The sequence below is a fragment of the Ovis canadensis genome, chromosome 3 (assembly GCF_042477335.2).
Source record: "Ovis canadensis isolate MfBH-ARS-UI-01 breed Bighorn chromosome 3, ARS-UI_OviCan_v2, whole genome shotgun sequence".
NCBI classification, from domain to species: domain Eukaryota; kingdom Metazoa; phylum Chordata; class Mammalia; order Artiodactyla; family Bovidae; genus Ovis; species Ovis canadensis.
Window position 1 is genome coordinate 43,633,344 of NC_091247.1, and position 19,391 is coordinate 43,652,734.

Sequence of the window (19,391 nt, forward strand, 5' to 3'; positions counted from 1 at the left end):
AATTTTTCGTTTTTACTGCCTCTGCCTCTTCTTGCTGATTATGACTTTTTAATTCATATATTTTGTAATTTGGATTGGGAGCTAATGTTCATTTGGGCTCTATCTGTAGGATTGCTAATGAAACTCGGGTTGAAACCTCCATCTTCAACAAAGGATGTACTTTTGCTTCCTAGTCCATGTGAGTTGTATTTAAGCTCTTTGAGATAACAAAAATCTCATATAGCACTTTTTATTTTTTTTGGTAACCATAACAATTCTTAGTACATCATTAGTCTCACTCCACTGTTTAGAAAATGATAGTAACAAATCATTTGTACATTGAAATTTGCATTTTGAAACGTGACTCCCCCATATAAAAAATTCTTTTTATATACTTTGAAATCATAAACTAGTAAGTTTCACACATACTGAGATTTATACATAATATCAATTACAGTGTTGTTTTTAAGCTTATACATCTATTTGACTTAGTATACATTTTAAATGGTATAGTTATAAAGTATACCTCTGATATTTATGAAAGGCAAATTGCCAATTCACCCTTTTTTTTTTTTTTAGGGATTACCCTGCTGGTGTATTATACAATCCTGTGCACAAGAAATATAGAAAGGTAAGTGATCACAAAAATGAGAGAAAAAAATGTGAGAAATATATATAAAATATATGTGGAAAAAAGGAAAGAGATATGTGTGAGAAAGAAAAAAGGAAGGAATGAATAAGTAACAGTTCTTAAATTTTCAAAAGAAAGGAATGAAAAGGGGGTTTCAAATGAAACATTTGACTTTTTAATATTTATTCATGTCATGGGCATATTTGCTAAAAATGCAGAAGCCCAGGACCAGCCTACAGAGATGATGATTCAGTAGGTCTGAGAGCAAACTCAGGAATCTAGGTGGGCCTAAGACAACCATTTAAGAAATACTGGAATAGGGTGAGCACAGAATTAGAAGACGACACATGGTGGGGACTGGAGGCATGCCAATAACAACTGACAAGGGAGCAACTTCTGCCACAGGAGGCTAACCCTGGCTATTTGGAGATCCTCTGAAAGATCTTCTGGTGTAGTTTAGACTCAAAATCGTCTGTGTTTTTAGTGACATTCATAGTGTGTAAGATAACACCATGATCAATTATATTCACCTGAGTCATAAAATGACCTCACAGCAAGAGAAATAAGAAATAGGCTTTCTGAAAGTATCATTAGCACATTCTTAAATGTAGTAGCATAGCCCACACTAGAAATGGAGCTGATTCTTCCCACAGGAGGGATTTAGCGTGTTTCAATCATCACAGGATGACCCGGCTAAGGGAACACAGCTCCCCTCCTGAGTATCATTATGTCCCGGGATGAGGATGCTGGCGTCCTTGCATTGCCAAACTGCAAAGAAGTTTCAACACACTGAGGGCCAATGCATACACAATCTGGGCACTATAGGAAGTCCGCAGGTTGGTTCATTTTCTTGGGTGGACTCAGTATGCAGGCTGACATCATGGAATAAGGCTAAAATCAGAAAGAGAAGAGGTAAGAGGTGTCAGGCTGAGTATTACAATTACAGTTTAGGGGAAGGGTCCCTATCTTAAAACAACAGTAATCAAGGAAAGCCTCCCTATGACTAGGGTAAGCCTTAAGGCTTATTGTTCACTTACTACCTCTCCTCTGAATTCCAGACCACTGTAGGTTTTATTCTGATAATCATGGGGAAAAAATGATCTTCCTCCCTTCAAGAGCACAAGTCAATCCTGGGTCTCTCCAGTTGACTTGTCTAAAGAAAATGGATATGGAGTATTCTAAGTGGACTGGAAAATCTTTTTTTCTAGGGATGTGATACGTGGTTTGTCTTTCCTTGGTTTTTTAATAGGAAGCAATTGTCATAAATTTCAATAACCTGCAGAAATGCACCTTGTGGTTAAGAAGGTGGATTTTTGCCAGTGTATTTCTTTTGCCGGCACCTCTGTTCAGGTTCATTAGTGATCCCAGTTACTTTCAAGTACAAGTGCGTGCAGGGTTAAGGTGTGTACAATGATTCCTAGACAGTAGGCAAGGAACTGAGAAAAAGCCGTAGCTCCGGGGAATGAGCAGCGAGATCTAGTAATGAGTACAAGGTGTCAGGGTCCAAGGTGAGGAGAGTGGGCAGAGAAGCGGGAGAAAAAGAGTAATGCATGCGGGAGCAAGGGCTGGAGGAAGCTGATATTTACACGCACAAAGCCTACACAGCTTCACTCACGTCAGGTTAAGTACCTTTTCCAGAAACCCAATAAAGAAATGTTATGTATTCAGGAGGTGTTTCAACCTGTCCACACCCTCCTCTGACTTCCCCAGAACACAGGCAAGCAAGGAGGGAAATGCCTCCGGTCTTGGCGTCCAGCTCCCTCGGCTCCCAGAGCACAGCCCCACAGGATGTCACACGGAGCTGTCTCCGAGAGTGGGCATAGCACCGACGGGAGGCAAAGTTTTGAGCCGATTTACTCCAAATCAGTCTGCCACTCGGTAGTGGGGTTTGGCCGCAGGGGCTCCTAGGCAGAGCCGGGCAGCAACAGCAGCAGCTTGAAGGCTGAGTAAGGAGCCAGCTTTCTTCATCGCCTCCTCCGGTCGGTGCGGAGTCGGCAGCACAGCCAGTCCCTATCGCTGTCACGCCTTCTGCAGCGCGGCCCCTCCGCCGCCCCACCCCCCCGGCACGGCCCCAGCCCTCACACTGTTATTTGCGTGACTGACCTGAACAGGGCGGGAGGGAGGACCCGGGTGCGGAGGGAGGGGAGGACCTTGGCCCGCCCACTCCTTCCCCTGTGGCTCGGGGCGGCACCTTCTCCTCCTCATTGGGCACACGCTTGCGTCCATCACCCCCTTGCGGCCCTCGGATTGGCAGAAGGCGCACTTCTGGAGCGAGGAGAGCTGAGTGACTCCGCGGGTCTCCGGTGCCTCATCTTTCCCTCCACCGCTCCCTCCCTACTTCAACGTCCACCCACCACTCCCCACCCCCCACTCCACTTCCCCCCCTCCCGGTTAGCGGCAGTGTCCTTAGAAGACTCATTGGGCCAGGGGCGAAGCCTGCCGCCTATCGAGCAGCACCGTCATTGGCCGACGCCCACGCCCGTCGGAGCGGCGGGCTTCGGCATTGGGTGATTCCGTTCCGCTCCCCGCCCCTCCCAACGCCTCGCCCTCTCACTCGCCTCCTCCCCTCCCGGCTCTTTCACAGCCCCCCTTTCCCTTGCCGTCCGCACCGCATCTCCCCTGTCCAGCTGGGCGGGGACTGCTTTACGACTCTGTAAAGTCTGTGAGTCACTGCACAACCCATCAATCCAATTAAATGTCTTGAGCTAGCCGAGCAGGCGGTGCTGCTGCCGCGGCCGCTCGCCCCGCCGCGGCCGCCCCTGCTCGCAGCGCCCCTCTGATCCATGGCTGTCTGTCTGTACTTGTTACGGTGTAACCTCCTCCTCCGCCTCCTCCGCCTCCTTCTCGGGAGCCGCTGCAACTTCCCCTCAGCCAGCCTCCTCCTCCGTTTGGGGACTGCAAAGGCATGGGATAGAACTAGAGCCACTTCAGTCACCCCTCCAGCCCTCGCTCAGTCTCCCCCCTTTAAATTAAAGTCTGATCCTTGCTTCTCATCGTTTTAGAGGTTTATTTGTCAGTCTTTTTATTTCCCCGGATTTTATTTTCCCTTCCTGGGGCAGGGGGTCGCAGGGGCCGGTGGGCTTATTTTAGGGAAGGGGCTTTCCCCTCCATCCCCGCGTTGCTCCTCGTCCCTTTTCGGCAGTGACTTGATTTCCCTGCTCCGCTCCGCTCCCACCCCTCGAACTCACCGTCCTGCACTCTAGTGACGCACCGACACCCCCCGCCCACAGCCCAGACGTCCCCTCCCTCGCTGCCACCCCGACCCGTCTCGGAGCTGGACCGGGTGCCGACTTCGCTGAAGGGTGAGTGCTGTGTTGGGTTATCGGGGGTGGGTGTTGGGGCGGAGAGAGGGTCTGGGAAAATGTAACGGGTCCACTTTGGTGAAGGCAGGGGATCGCGCTGTGGACTGGAGGTTCCCAGTCCGGCGTGGATTTGAGGTGGTGACTGCCTTCCTCCCTCGCTCCCTCTTCCCCCGCCCCTCGACTCCTTATTCACCAGCCTTGCTGTATTTCTAGGTATTGCCAACGCTTATAAAATGAGCGGTAATGGCAAGCTTTCTTAGTGAGCGGTCATAATCAGCGAATTGAACTGATAGACTCTATGACCTGCAAAGTGTCAGACGGCTAATAATGGGTACGTTGTCTTCCAAATCAAAGTTAAACTTTTATTCAGTAAAGGCAAAGCGAAAGGTATGTCTGATTTGAATGAGATAGACCACGAGAAGACAGGTTGCCTAGTGGCATGGCTTGCTTTTTATTTTAAAATAGTTTCGTAGGTTCCCTTTTGGAAAAAAAAAAAGAAAAGATAATTCAATATTAATGTAAAGGTTACAAAGTCTTTGAACCTGTTGGAGGAAAGCGAGGTAAGATGGAAATCTAGTTTGACACTTCATCTTTAGCTCACCTCTGTTCTATCCAGAAATTATAACACAGAATTTTTTATTTCCTGGTCACTGCGCACAGTGGGGTGTGTTAAAAGACAAATAGGGATTTTTTTTCTTTTGATATCCCTTTTTTGTATACTTGATTGCTCTTGAGCAAAATTTTAATTTGGTTTCTTGGTTGCAGGCTGTTCAAAAGTACACATGCGTGGCCGTATATATGCTTTATGAGACTCGCCCTATGCATCTTTAGTATTTAACTTGAGGTAAAAATAAAAATTATGAGAAATACTTACTCTGAATCACCTTCTGAGGTTACGTTTGAGAATTCAGCCTGTTTAAAATGGTACTTATTCTTCTGGAGTCAAGTTCTGGTCTACTTGTCCACAAGATTCAAATTAGGCCAAACCAAACATGTTTTGAAATATTAAAGTACACGAAAGGCCTCTTAGTAGTTCATTCTCTCCTTTTCTTTCAGACTAACCAGAATAAGTTGTTGCTAAATTTAATTGTAAAGAATAGACTGTTCCTGTACTGACGTCTGCCAAGTTTCTACAGAAAAAATTCTTTTTAAAGAGGAGCAATGTGTTTATGATCAGCCCAAAGTAGTAAAGTTGACTCAAATGTAAATGCTGTCATAAGGAAATGCTTGTCATAAGCCCCCAAACCTGGCAGAGTGTTTCAGGAAGACTTATGCAAAGCCTTTCTGAATTGTTTAATACATTTCATCATGTGGCCTTTTTCGTGAGTGTTTAAGACTGAAATCATTCAGAGGCCTTATAACACAGGGGAGCCATGCTGCCTGAGTTTGAATCTAGCCACAATCCCAGGATGGCTGACTGACCTTAGGCAAGTTCCAACCTGGCCTGTGAAGGTTTTCTCCTGTAAATGGGAGGGATGACTTTCCCCTCTAAGGGTTGCCTTAAGGGTAAGTGAGACGGCACAGGTCACGGAGCACTTGGTGTTAGCTGCCCTACCTCCATCATCATCATCACCACCTCCTGAGAGGGTGTCTGGTATAGTGGTTAAGAAGGGGACCTCTCTCTGTAGGTTCAAGTCTCAGTATTTCCTCCTGGTATCTTTGTGATCTTGGCCAAATTAACCTCAGATTCCCCATCTATAAAGTGGAGATTAATAGAAAAATTTTCTTCATAGGGTTATCATGAGGTCAGAATGAGTTTAGACCAGTGTTTAGTACATATTTTCAAGTTTAATTCTTTGCTCTGTTCCCAGTACATCTAGAAACTTGAGTGACTGTATTTTTTCGAAGTATGCTTTTTGTAAAGATAAAGAATTATTACTGTCAGTGAAATAAAAGTTCTTATCCACCTGCACAATGTTTTTTGGGATTTACACTTTTAAGTAAAGTTTATATGAGTTTTTATGAAATTTAGGTATTGGATAAGTTGAGCTGATTACCCTTTGATCTTAACTTGCACAACAGAGTATGCATACCTCTGTTATAATGATACGTATCACACATTTGCTGTTACATGTGATTTTCTCCTCTACTAAACACAAAGCTTTTTGAGGATGAGTAATATTTCGTTCATGATTTGATCTCAGGTGCCTAGCATTGTGCCTGGTACATGAACAGTCTTGAACGTTGTGGAATGGATTAAACAATCTTTTCCTCGTAGTTAAACGACATTGTAAGTGATATGGAGAATACTATTATTTGTGTTGTTGAGTTGAATTTTTATGTTTTCAATTACTATTTTTGTAAATAGAAATGGAATTATAATGTTTTATTAGGAAAATAATTTTTATTTTGAAGATTAAACTTAAAATATTCTGAAAAGTATCAAATATCTCATCTTAATACCTAACATGGTCTCTTTTTTAAGTGAAAGACTTTGTGATTCCCTAACTTCCTTTCACTATGTTGGATGTTATTATAATTAATATAGATTATACAAATTAGATTTTGAATGTCCTTAATGATGATGTGATGTTATTATTGGCTTCAGAATTAATAATAATAAAAGTGAACTTATCAAACCAACACTGTGGAAATAGCATAATTTCCTTAAGGACCTAAGCTTTATATCTTTTTCCATTCAAGAGTAAAATTCTTTCTCTTGAGCAGACTTAATAAATAATTAGCTTTCCAAATAGTTGTAGTAAATAGTGTAACAGGAATCGTAAAGAAGGTATATGTAATCAGTAAACAAAACACTTTAAACTTTATTACACACTTAATTGGCATTATACAACTGGGTAATACATATTTTTTCAATAAGCAAAATTGATGGGGCCTGCACCACCTGCTTCATCTATAGAATCATTCTGCTTTACTTGTCAATAAAACCACTTTAATTACTGTGCCCTCTGAAGGTATAAAATGCAAGAAATATCTTTCATGAAAGAGATCCTCCCTAACAAAATCTGAATACTCATCTACTCAGAAGTGTTACAGTGTTCCATAACATTGTTAAAACATTTCAAATGGGTGAACTATCTAGCCCAATGTGGGTAATTTTGTATATATAATCCTTTGTTTAACCAAATAATCAGTTTAATCTATTTTAGTTGAATATATTGCATTTTCATTGGCTAAAACAATTAATTTTAAAAACTTTGCCTTTTTAGTTCATACACTTTGAAAGCAGATAATCTAAAATGAAACTTTAAACAATTTATAGGCACTTAGAAGCTAAAGGTCCAATTTTTTGCTTGACAGATTTCAACATGATTTCTGTAGCTCACATCTTTTTCTTTTATTTAACATTTTTTGGTGAGGACAGTTGAGTACTGTTGGTATTTTACAGATATATAAGATGTCCTCAGCTTTAAAAAAAACAAAGTTTCTGATGAAGAATTGTCCAGAAAGAAGAGGAAAGAGGAATAGAAATAACCTTTAGGGCCTATCCATGTCTTTTAGCATTAGGAAAATGGATAACAGTATACTCTGTCAGTGATCAAAAGGAGAAGAAAATTATTTTTGTGTTATCTGGTTGCCATACACTTAGAATTAAAGTCCATGGAGCCCTAGACTGAGCCATGTTACCAACTGGCATGTGACCTTGAGCGTTACACTTAACCTCCAAGACTCTCCCAGTTCTTGTCCTTCCAGTGTGAAGAGAGAAGGCAGTTGCCTGGCCTTCACTCACAGGGGACATGGTAGGGGTAATTTGTAAGTGCTTTTTAAAAGCACTGGAGAAGGACAAAGTACAAGCAAATACAAAGTAAACATTCACATTTAGAAATGAACATTTGTTTTGTCATTATTAAAAAATTGTGACTTTAGATCTTTTGTCTTAAGGCCATTTTTTCCTTTTAACTTTATATTTGTGAAGACTTCTTATTGGTATGTTTAGAAGAATGAATCAGGTACCTAAAGAGCCGAGGAACTTTGGAAGGGATTTTAAATGTTAACATTAAGTTTTAGTGTGTCCTGGGTTGTAGCACATGTTGATGTTCTAAGATCAAACTGTATGTATCTAGAAGATAATGCATTTTATTAAAGACTGTAAAACTTGGACACCCAGGACCCGCTCCTGACACTCATTTTGTACCTTGACTACAATGAAATGCGCATGAGTCAGAATATAGTGGCGTGGAGGATTTCATTTATTCCATATAATCTTTTATTTAGGAAGGTGAGTGAAGACAGGTATGGAAAGGCTGTAGTTTAAGAAACTAGTTTTTTTTTTAACGTCTTGTCCCAAAAAGTGAGTTCTGAGTCTTTAAAAATCGAAAGCCTAGAGTTAGCACATTTTATCAGTTTCTTTGAATTCAGCTTTTCTTCTCTATGGCTATTAGCAGAAGAGTTGTCACAGGTATTATATCACTTTTTAAAGTAGAAATGAAATTCTAGTTTATTCAGAGTAAGACTTTATTAAAACAAGTGGGACATACAAAGAAATATTTCTTTTGTTCCAACTAAATATTAAGTATAGTGAACAGTGATCCTCAAATGCAAGGTTGCTAAGCAGAAGGCAACTTTTAAAAGTATATTGTCCTTTTGTCCTTATTGTTGAACATGCAGTTGATGAAAACTCAACCGATCAGATTTCTTTTCTACTTCTGAATGTATAGTCTGCACTGTTGTTTATAAAGTTTCATGTAATATTATGTACAACTCTTTAGTATTGAATGTTTGCTTTTAACTTACTAAATGACCAAAACAGTCCCCCTTTTAAATTTTATCTGATTTTCATAACCTTCTTCGTTTTGTTCTACCACTGTTTTTCAATTTTCTTAATATTACTGCATGAATTTGTCTTTCTTTTAACACGGTGTCTTTCTCATTTTGCTTTTCTTCTCTACTGGTCTTTTTCCTTGATTACTGCAGGTGTTTTTCTTTGGCTCTCTTTTGCCTTTGCCTCTGTTTAAGGCATGGAAAAGGAGTTTTCATCTATTTCATTCTGCTTTTATTTTCTATATAGAAAATTTGCTTTACCCTATCTCAAAAGATGAACTTTCTGATCATCTTATCTACACAAAACTTAAGGAACCATTTTGTAAACCTAAAGCCAAGTTTTAACTTACGTGAGGTGATAAAAAGGGACAATAATGATGTGTTTAATATTTCTTGCTTTTCTGTTAATCTCTTTTTTGGAGAGATACCCACAGAATTTTTTATGTCTACGTTACCTTAAAACATCTCAAGCATCCATGTTTTGTATTGCTTGGTGCCCAGTGCCTGATGAGCATTGGTGGCTGTCTGAGCTGTGGCTGTGGCCACCTGACCATTTGAGGGGCGTGCAGGCCTGAGAACAGCACGTGAGACGTGAAAAGCAGGTCCTTTGTTTTGTTTTTAACTCTGTTAAAACCAGACAGAACCACAGTCCCTGTCCACTGAGGTTTTCCAGGGTTCACCATTGTTGAATGATTAATGGTTCCTGGCGAAGTAACCATTAGCTTTATTGTGTTCCAATAATCTCAACTCAACTGAAATGCATCCCTTTGAGTTAACTTTTGTGTTTATTTTTAAGACTTCTTTTTACCGAGAAAATCAAGGAGTATGAAAATGAGTATGTATTTTTAAATTAAAAAATTTACATAAAAATCCTTTGAGTAAAAAGATTTTCTAAGGACCCAAATCCATTGATTTGGAGACAATGTTTAGTAGTTTCTTAAAATACTACACATTATTCAGACATTAGTGGTAGAAGACCTTTCAATTTGATTAAATGAAATGAATACCCCTTTTGATTTACAAAACAAATGGTCCATTATACTTTTTATTTAAACAATTTAAATATGAGATTAGATAAACTGCATTTTGGAGTTGGTAAAATGAGACTTTCCAGAAATTATGCTTTGTAAAATCTATGCCTCTTAGAGGAAGTTTGGTCTTTTTCTCTTTTTTTTGTACACCTGTATCCCATTCCTGACTTCTGTTCATTTCATTCAACAGATTTATTGAGCATTTATTATGTGCCAGCTACTTTTACGAGGCAATACATTACAGCAGTGAAGAAAATGAACAAATATTATTGTCCTTGTAGAAATTACATTCTAAGCTATTTTGATATATAGTTAGAGCTAGTTGTCTACTACTTGGAGTAGTCACAGCTCCACATTGTGTAACAGTGGTCTACAAAAACGTTAAGCTTTCTTCATAGGGATTTTATGCCTTTTGACTTAATGTGAAGGTCTAAAACTGAATCCTGAAACAACTGCATTTGAGTTGACCATTTTTATTTGAGTTTGAGATGAAACATTAAAAACATATAATGTTGCCGATGTTTCCACCAGAAATCATGAAATTATCCTCGTTTATGAACCCCAGGAAACCTTACCGGGAACATGGTCTGAAATTTCTCCTAGCTTTTCCTTACACCTTTGAAGTTGTTTTCTCCCTTTGCTTTGTTTTCTTTGTGACAGAGCCTGAAAAAAATGTGTAACACTGAAAACTGCACAATGGGAATGTAGTCCTCATAGCTATATTGTACAGTTTACAGGAAAATCTTAAATTTCTTTTGTCTAGTGTCCATAAAGAACTAATCTTTTGTTTCCATTATTATAAAAACTGTATAATTTCCTAAACAAAACACTTAGGGTACCTTTCACCTCAAATATTAAAGTAGATATATGTGTTTTTACAGTATTACTAGCACTAATTTGAGATGACTTTTATTAATTATTTTATTTTTGTTTATAAATAACACTTGTCCCAAGTGCTTGGGGGTAGCTGCTGCTGCTACTACTGTTTAGTAGCTAAATCGTATCCGATTCTACAATCCCATGGACTGTAGCCACCAGGCTCTTCTGTACATGGGATTTCCCAGGCAGTAATACTGGAGTAGGTGGCTATTTCCTTCTCTAGGGGATCTTCCCGACCCAGGGATCAAACACACATCTCCTCCATTGGCTGGTGAATTCTTTACCACGGAGCCACTTGGGAAGCCCTAATCAGGACTAATAGACGTGACACCTGTCCATAATGGTGTTCACGGTCCAGATGGGAGAGAAAAGATCCCCGCATGAAGATGGTCTCTTGTGTTCGACAATATGCGATCTAACTTGATGGGAAGTCTGGTGGAGGTCACTACAGTAAGCTAGGTCAGATGGACTTGCCTCCTGGAAACCCTGGACAGCCTTCATGGGAATCCATCCTTCCTTTTTTTCATCCTTCCTTTTAAGTTTGGCAAAGAGGCCCTTCTTTGTGCATTAGACACCTATGGGTAGAACAGTCCCTTTTCTAGCCACTGCAGCTAGCTGCTCAGGGAGGACGGAAAGGAAATGAGCACGCGTCCTAGGCATTCATTACATTTGTTAGCTATCCCCATGGGAGGCAGAAACTCTGTACCCAGAAATAGAATACAGATGAGCTAAATTACCGGGGTTCAGCTTCCAGTGATTTGACTTTACAGAGGTGTGAAAGTTCTGCACATTCTGTAGAAACTGGAGTTTTGAGTTTTGACAGTTTTTCTGGACCAATAGTATGCTAAACGATCTTCTTCTGGTGATAGTCATGAAGTAAATAACCAAGGTACTTAGAGCCATTCTGTACCACGTAGCCATTCTGTTTTTCACTTCAGTACAGTATTCAACAAATTACATGAGATATTTAATACTTAATTAGAAAACGGGTTTTGTGTTAGGTGTTTTTGCCCAGTTGTAAGCCAGTGGAAGTGTTCTGAGCATGTTTAAAGTAGGTTTAGCTAAGCTATGGTATTTGGAGTTTAGGTGTTTTAAATATATTTTTAACCTAGAGTATTTTCAGTTTACACGTGTCTCATCAGAATGTAACCCTCTTGTAAGTTGAGGGAGATCTGTGTATGGACACATAATGGATGTGGTTTGGATTCTTGAGAATAAAAATTTTTCCATAGCTTTGGGAGGGCTGGTACATCAGTGAGGGCTCTGTACACAAGGAGTGTTCCCTGAAAAATGGAAGAAACGCTGAAAGAGGAGGAAAGAAGTAGAGAAGGGAGTTTTTGACAGTTACCAAAGACTCACTCATTTTCCCTCAGTTTTGCCCAGACCAGTCCTTCCTGGGAGATGGGCATGTCCTGGGCCTAATATGCCAAAATTAGAAAGTCTATATATTGCTGTAATATGCAGGTGTAATCTTTCTAAATTGTTTTGCTTTGCAGTTAGCTGGATGTGTGCATGTTTAAATTCTCAAATATAATACCTTGTTACTATGGCTTTTGTTTTTATTTTTCTGCACATTTGAAAACACCAAGATTTTCTTTGTTTTTTGAGTATATTTGTTTATTTGGACCTAAATCTAAGCTAGAATAATACAATATGTGCTTATCTCTTTAAATAAGGGGGGAAAATCTAAAGCCTTAATGTTTATCTGTTGATGAAAATATCTGGACACTTGTGTGGATTCTTCTTCTTTTTTTAAATAACAATTCTATCAAGAGTTTCTTTTCCTAAAAACTGCATCTATGCTAGAACCATCATGTATCTATTTGACTTAAAGGCCACCTGGGATAGTTATGTTCATTATCCTGATTGCTGGTGGTTTCAAGGGTATATCCATATGTCATGACTTATCAAATTATACATTTTAAATATATGTATTTATTGCATATCAATGAAACTTAAAAAACAATCTATGTTGTAAGGTATGTTTTTCAAGATAAAAATCTCTATTGTAAGATTATATTTTTAAAGTTTGTCATTTATTTTTTATTTCTTTTAAAATTTTATGTACTGTTTGTTTACTTCTATCCCGTACCCAAGACACATATATTTTAAGAAAGATAGATGGAACCACGGAGACTCATGTGCCAGCTGAAGTTTAGATATAGGACCTTAGAGAGCTTTTTACTCTATGTAATGCTCACTGGCGTATCTTTAAGTAATTTGCACAAATTTGAATTTGGAGAATTGGAGTTGTATATTTTTCAAGGAATTCGCCTTTCCTTATAGTTTAACAGATGATGACTCATCCTTGGCGTGGAGTAAAGAGCATGATTTTAGTAAGACTTTTTTTTTTTTGAGAGGTTAAGTGGCTTAATACTTCTTCTTAAATATTGTTCCTTTTATAAAATTGCATTTTTATAAGTCAAATTTTGGCATGTTGGACCGTAGACTCTATGAATAGATTTGTTTAGGGAATAACCAAGTCTACTCTATTCTTCTTGTCCTCCTGGTCTTGAGCACAGCTTAGGACCCTGATGCTGGGAAAGATTGAAGGTAGGAGAAGGGGATGACGGAGGATAAGATGGTTGCATGGCATCACTGACTCGATGGACATGAGTTTGAGCAAGCTCCAGAAGTTGGTGATGGACAGAGAAGCCTGGTGTGCTGCAGTCCATGGGGTCGCAAAGAGTCGGACATGACTGAGTGACTAAACTGAGTCATATAGATCTGTTAAAGTCATGATCTAATTTTAATTGAATTTTCCTTCTCTCACCCAATGTATGTTTCTAGAGAAGTTTCTTTGTTGTTGGAATTAATATGTTAACTTTAAAACAGCAACTTTGTTATGGATAAAAAAAACATTCTAGAAAAAGATTCAGAGTTGTTTTTCTGGGATTGGGACTGTCAGGGTATTAATGAGTTGTGACTTTCAAGCCCAGGCTCTTTCTACCATACAAGAGGGCCGCATTACAATTACCCTTCCCCCAGGCCACAATCCAGGGTAGGGCCCTGGTTTCAGTATTTTTGAGAATCCTTAACTTACTCCAGTGTACGGCCACACTGTGCTCTGCAGTGCTGTTTCCCACAGCATATTCCCCCACACCCAAACTTTCTATTGTAAAACTTTTAAGCCATGTAGAAATCTTGAAAGAGTAATTCAATAAAAGACCCATATTTCCTCCACCCAGATTCAGTAATTCTTAACCTTTTACTATATTAGCTTTATGACTCTTTGTCTCCCTTTCTTTATATGTATGCTTTTTTGTACCAGGTGAAAGTAAATTTTAGACATCCTGACTCTTCTACCGTTAAATATTTCAGTATGCATCTCCTGAGAATAAGGACATTTTTCCTACGTAACCACAGTACCATTATCACACCTAGGAAAATTAATAATAACTCAGAATGCTTTTTAAGAGCTCAATTTCATTTATTAAATGTGTATAAGTTCACATTCTACTAAAAATTAAATGCAAATGGAGTGAGAAGTTTTGCAGAATATGAAAATCTGAGAATTTTTGCCAAAGATATGTGCAAGTAAGGTCACTACTTCAAACATTTCCATAAAGTAAATGCCTTTTTAATGTATGTTTGAGGTAAGATCCTTTTTTGGATCTAACATCATTTGATCTTATCATGAGAAAAAACATTTATGAAAGTTCAGCCACAGTGTGGTTTAGTGGAAGAAGCCCCATTTTGGGCCAGAATGACCTTGCCTCATTCTCGCTCTGCCTCTTACTGCAGGTGACCTTGGAGAAGTTAAATTCATGTATCAGTTAGGATGCTTTCAGAAACCACTCCCAAGCTTGCTGGAATCATCAGGAAATTCATTGTTCCACAACAAATCCACAGGCAAGGCAGGCTCCAGGGTTGGTCAGTTTTGAGCTCCCGTTCTTAGCTACTCTCAGCTCCCAGCTGGACTCCTTGCTGGCTTCTGCTTCTGTTTTGCCTCCTTCCTCAGGCTGGTTCAGAGCCACATGCTATGGTGTTCAGAAGGAGCCAGAGACCTCCACAGGTGTGGACGGTAAGCAGAGCTGAGCTTCTCTCAGGAAGAGGAAGAGAGGAATGGATGTTAGGCGTACCTCTAACGGTATTCATTACTCCTCTCTCAGTCTCCGTTTTCCTTGCTTTTGACTAGGAACAGTGATATCTATCTCTGTGATTATTCCTTGATATATAATAGGTAAAGCAATAAACACATAGCTGATTTTAATAAATGGTGATTGCTATTTTTTTCTTCTTTCCATTTTATGGCAAATTCTGTCTTCCTTTGACCCTGATACGCTACATTCTAGTAAGTATATACTAAGTGACACTCTCTCAACTGGTTTTTTACCTGTCCTCTTACCTCAGTATCTAGGGTGTAGCATTTTATATGAATTTTTCACATTGGTCAGGTACCCTCCATTAATTTATCTTGGCCCTTCTTATTTTTTCTTATATATTTCAGTTTATATTATTTCAAAGCCAGGGAAGGGAAACTGTCAACAGTGTATGTATATTCATCAAGATACAGATCTGATGGGAACAAAAATCTCTTTAATTTCACTGTTCATAAAAATAGCAGAGTTGAAATAGATTTTTCCCCCCTTTTATTCAAAGAAATGCACCATGTCCTGTGGAAAAATCAGCAAAAGTGCTGTACTTGAAATATAGTATCTTATTTGTTGAGGATGGATCAGGTCTTTGATGCTTTGGGGATGTCAGACTTATCATGGTAGTTTAGCTGCTCTGGTTTCTCTAGACCTTACTTTCTAAATAGAATTGTGTCTCATTTACATGTCAGTCTTTTCTGGATTGTTTGGTCTTGAACCCTCTCTTACCTACCATGAGAAAGTCATCTTCTAAAGATGTGTTTTCCAGTATGTGTGCATGCTGGAGGGTCTTTGTTCAGGCATGCCCTTCTCAAAATATGTAGAGAAGGATTGTCACATTTTTTTCCCCTGTGGAATTTCGAAAGCACTCCTGAATCACCTATGAAGTCTGCATCACAACCCAATTACCTGGGAAGATCTTCACTTTTTTTTTTTCCCTAAATTTTCTTCCTAAATGATGGGATCATTCCCGAAGAAGAGCTACTGGATTCTTCTTGACCCCTCAAGAGATTAATTGCTGCCAACCTCCATGGCAAGAATAGAAGAAGGGTGCAAGTCCAGTGTCTCTTTTGACTTGAAAGATGCCAAGTTTTGGCCTGTCCCTAAATTTTCAGTTAACAGTTTTTTCACTTTGTCTTTAAGTTTTAGATTTAGTGTTGATGAGATGTCTATTGCTGTAGTAAGCTCTGTGAATACTGAAACCTCTCAGATTTTGAATCATTCCATCCATAATTCAAAGCTTCTGCTGGCATGAATTGTTTCAGCCAGAGGGATGCTTTTTAAAAAAACTTAAGTGTGTTTTGATGTTTCTTATACATCTCAAGTGAAAGTTCTATAAAGTTTAAATTATGAAGCATCACGCTGAATGTGGAACTCTGAAATAAATTGTATTTTATTAAAGAAACCAAGAAGGGATATTGAGGCTAAAATTTTAGTTAAAAGTACAAGAGTTTTGGGGCAGGAGAGTTAGAGCTTGGTTATTGCAACTCCTCAAAATGCTATTGGTTACTTTTAAAAAGGGTGACGTAAGACTTTAACTTGTGAAGCCTGGTTTTGTTTGGCCAATTTTTAATTTTAGTACCTTGCAGAAAAGTTTAGTGGGCAAGATTCCCTTTGCTGTGTAACAAATGTTTTTACTGTTCAGCTAAGGTTTGCTCCCGATGGCTCAGAGGCTGAAAGGAAAAGTGAAATGGCTGTTGTTTCCCATCTGACACCAGATTTTGTTTTTATTTCCACTACCCAGTGTTAAAAAAAGAAATGAAAAGAAAGCAAAGATCAAGATCCAAATGCTCAAACTAAAGTTTAATTTCCTAACTAGAATAAGGCTGGTTTTGCCATGATGTGAAAAGTCATGGGTAGGAAACATTTGTTAATAGCTAAACAGTTGGCCATGCTGATTGCTAAGATGAGTAGTTGGATGGGGATGTATTCCTGTCTACAGATACTGAAATCAGGCAGGTAAAAACCAATCAAGGGTAAGCAGTTGGAGCTGACTCAATTGCTTTTTCTCCTTTCCACATGTAAATGTTTCAGCTATGCTACATGTCCCTATTCTTTAGTCTCCCTGAGAGGATGAAACAAAAGTCCAGGTGACAGTGGGTTGGAGAACAGTGCATTATCTGTCTCTTACTACTCAAGACTTATATACTCTAATGATTAGAATAATTGCTAGAGCTTTGTCTTTTTTTCTTTCTTGACTCTATCATTTCTGCATTGCCTTGGAGCTTCTCATGGGCGGGGTCTAAAGTTACGTGGAGTGGATTCTGAGGTCAAACTTCTTTGCCCCAGGTCATTTATTGTTTTCACTTTGCATAAGAAGTTCTTATTTTAGCTGAAAAATGGCAGTGAGACCAACAAAAAATTGTTGACCAGCTAAGAAAAGTAAATTTATAATAGCTTTGAAAAAATTATTTGGAAAAGAGATTATACTTAGAGAATGATTTTTATTATTATTTCTGAAAGACCCACACACCATGGAGAAGTTTTCCAGCCATGGATGTATTATTGTATTAACCATTTGTGCCATTCAGTTTGTGCATTTTTAACTATACGCTATATATTGAACATGAAGCATTTGGGGACACTTCCTGGTCAACTTTGAGTTTTGAGAAATAATTCTTGTTAAATTTGCAGCTGGACAAAACCAAAGGATAGTTTGATGGTATTATTGGAATTGTATTGTGGTTAAGATTTTTTATTGCTAGAAAATCTGTCTGTAATAGCCATAAATTTGGTTTTATTGTGGACCAACTCATGGATTCTGCTGGAGATGCAGCCCATCTTTCCTAACTTAGTGTAAAAACCTCACGGTTCAGGGACCCTCTTGTCTTCTCAGCACTGTTGTCATGTTCTGCTGCAACTCATCTCACCTGTTATGGCTGGTTTAGTGACTGCTGAGTGGCTAGCACGCTAGATCAACAGGGGGTTGTTTTTTGCAGTACTTATGCAATAAGAACAACATGATGAAAACGGAAACATATTCTATTTGGGCTAATATATGGTCACCAATAGACACATAGAGGCATTTGAACACTTCCCCTCCTCCCCGAGGTTTGCTCTCACCTGCTTGCTGGTTGGGGAGATGGCCATAAAATCTGTGTTGAGAGGGGGTGATGGAGGAGAGGTGCTTGCTGCTACAGCCTTTTGTTCATCTGTGTAGTAGTCTACTGATCATTTCATACCATCTTTGGCAACTGTTCTGGTGACAAGTTTCACTTCTTTTGAAGGAACTGTGATTTTTATTTCTGAATAATTATATGAGTAAGAAAACAGGTTTTTTCAAAACAGATTTCCTATTTCCTAAAATAAAGTGGAAGCCTTTTCTTTTGTTCTTCTGCGTCATCTTCTATTAGCCGTTTGTACACTTATAAGCATTATGGTGTGAGAATTACTGTTTTGAATTCCTTCAAGTTGTTTTTTGGTCCAAGTTATTGACATCCTACTTGACAGTGTCCCTACTCCCTATTTTAGGAATACAAAAGGAGATGCACTTCGGACTATTTGTACTTTAACTTGTGAATACTAGATGTAGGTACTAGTGCAAACTCAGTATGCCATTATGTGATGAGGGACAAAAAAAGACATGTTTAGGACTAGGAAAACATTCTTGGCAAAAGAAAAGTTCTGTCCTGTTCAATCAGTTACTGAAATGAAACTGAGTTTTCTTTTATTATGTGTCTTGAAGTTGCAGTGATTCAGTAGTCATCTACGAGCATTAGAGTAGTGAGTTCTTGGGACTCTTTATACTCCCAAGGAGGCAGTTTGTGAAGCAAATGCATAATGAGTAAATATATTGTGGCTTTTCTAACTACATCCTATAAGAGCAGATAATGTTTAGAATAGTGGGGCACAGCAGTTAAGCTGCGAGGTGTCAAGTGGAAACTTAGTCCCTTAGCCAATTCAGTTATCAGAGGTTTCCCTGTTGGTTCAAACAGTAAACAATCCACCTGCAATGCAGGAGACCCAGGTTCGATACCTGGGTGGGGAAGATCCCCTGCAGAAGGAAATGGCAACCCACCCCAGTATTCTTGCCTGGGAAATCCCATAGACAAAGGGGCGTAGTACGCTGTAGTCCATGGGGTCTCGAGAGTTGGACATGGCTTAGCGTCTAGCCACCACCACCACTCTTCATATGCCCTCATTCTCTCGGTATGTATTTGTAATTGTTTTAAAGTGATCCTATCAATTTGCAAACCAGAAAGAGTAACGGAAACAAAACCCAAATAGTTGATTTTAGAGTTTTAAAGAAGTCTCATAGGGGGAACATATTAAATGTGAGGATAACCATCAATTTGATTTTTCATACTCATCCTCTTCCTTATCGCCTGGACTAACAAGTTGACTGCTTCACTTTATGTAAAGTTTTATTTCTTCTAAATTAAAAATAAATCTTCATGAACTTTGAACTGTAACAGGATGTGCAGTGCTGTGCTTTAGTCCCTGCTCTGTTCAGTCAGTAAAATTCCTGCACTTTCAAAACATCGCTGACTGTCAGGCCGTCAGTGTTACTGCATGCTGCCATTTTGTTACCATTGTTTTGCAGCATCGTTGACTTGTGTGATCAGGTGTCCTTCACCACATGAAGGAATGAAGCTGGCAACAGCCATTTTATAATGGTGTGTATAGATGTATAATGGGTAATCTACTCCATATCTTTCTATAAGATTTTCTCGCATCTTTTTTTTTATCATTCATGTTTAGGAGGCACCCAGGATGGCCCTTCAGGTTTCTTGATGTGTTTAAGAATGTGTGG

The 19,391-nt window shown here is 39.1% G+C and overlaps 1 protein-coding gene and 1 long non-coding RNA gene across 2 annotated transcripts in view; one reads left to right on the forward strand and one right to left on the reverse strand.

The window, feature by feature from the left end:
* Positions 1 to 213: 213 nt before the first annotated feature.
* On the reverse strand, positions 214 to 3,027 carry LOC138435538 (uncharacterized). The gene is made up of 2 exons (XR_011255131.1): positions 2,714 to 3,027; positions 214 to 1,501 (listed from the first exon to the last, which is right to left on the reverse strand). It is a non-coding gene; the product is annotated as an uncharacterized lncRNA (long non-coding RNA).
* A 204-nt stretch (positions 3,028 to 3,231) lies between these two features.
* Positions 3,232 to 19,391, forward strand: part of SERTAD2 (SERTA domain containing 2) — a 108,618-nt gene continuing 92,458 nt past the window's right edge. The window contains exon 1 of the mRNA XM_069580346.1: positions 3,232 to 3,912. The gene's annotated coding sequence lies outside the window, so the exon portion shown is untranslated. The remainder of the gene's footprint in view (positions 3,913 to 19,391) is intronic.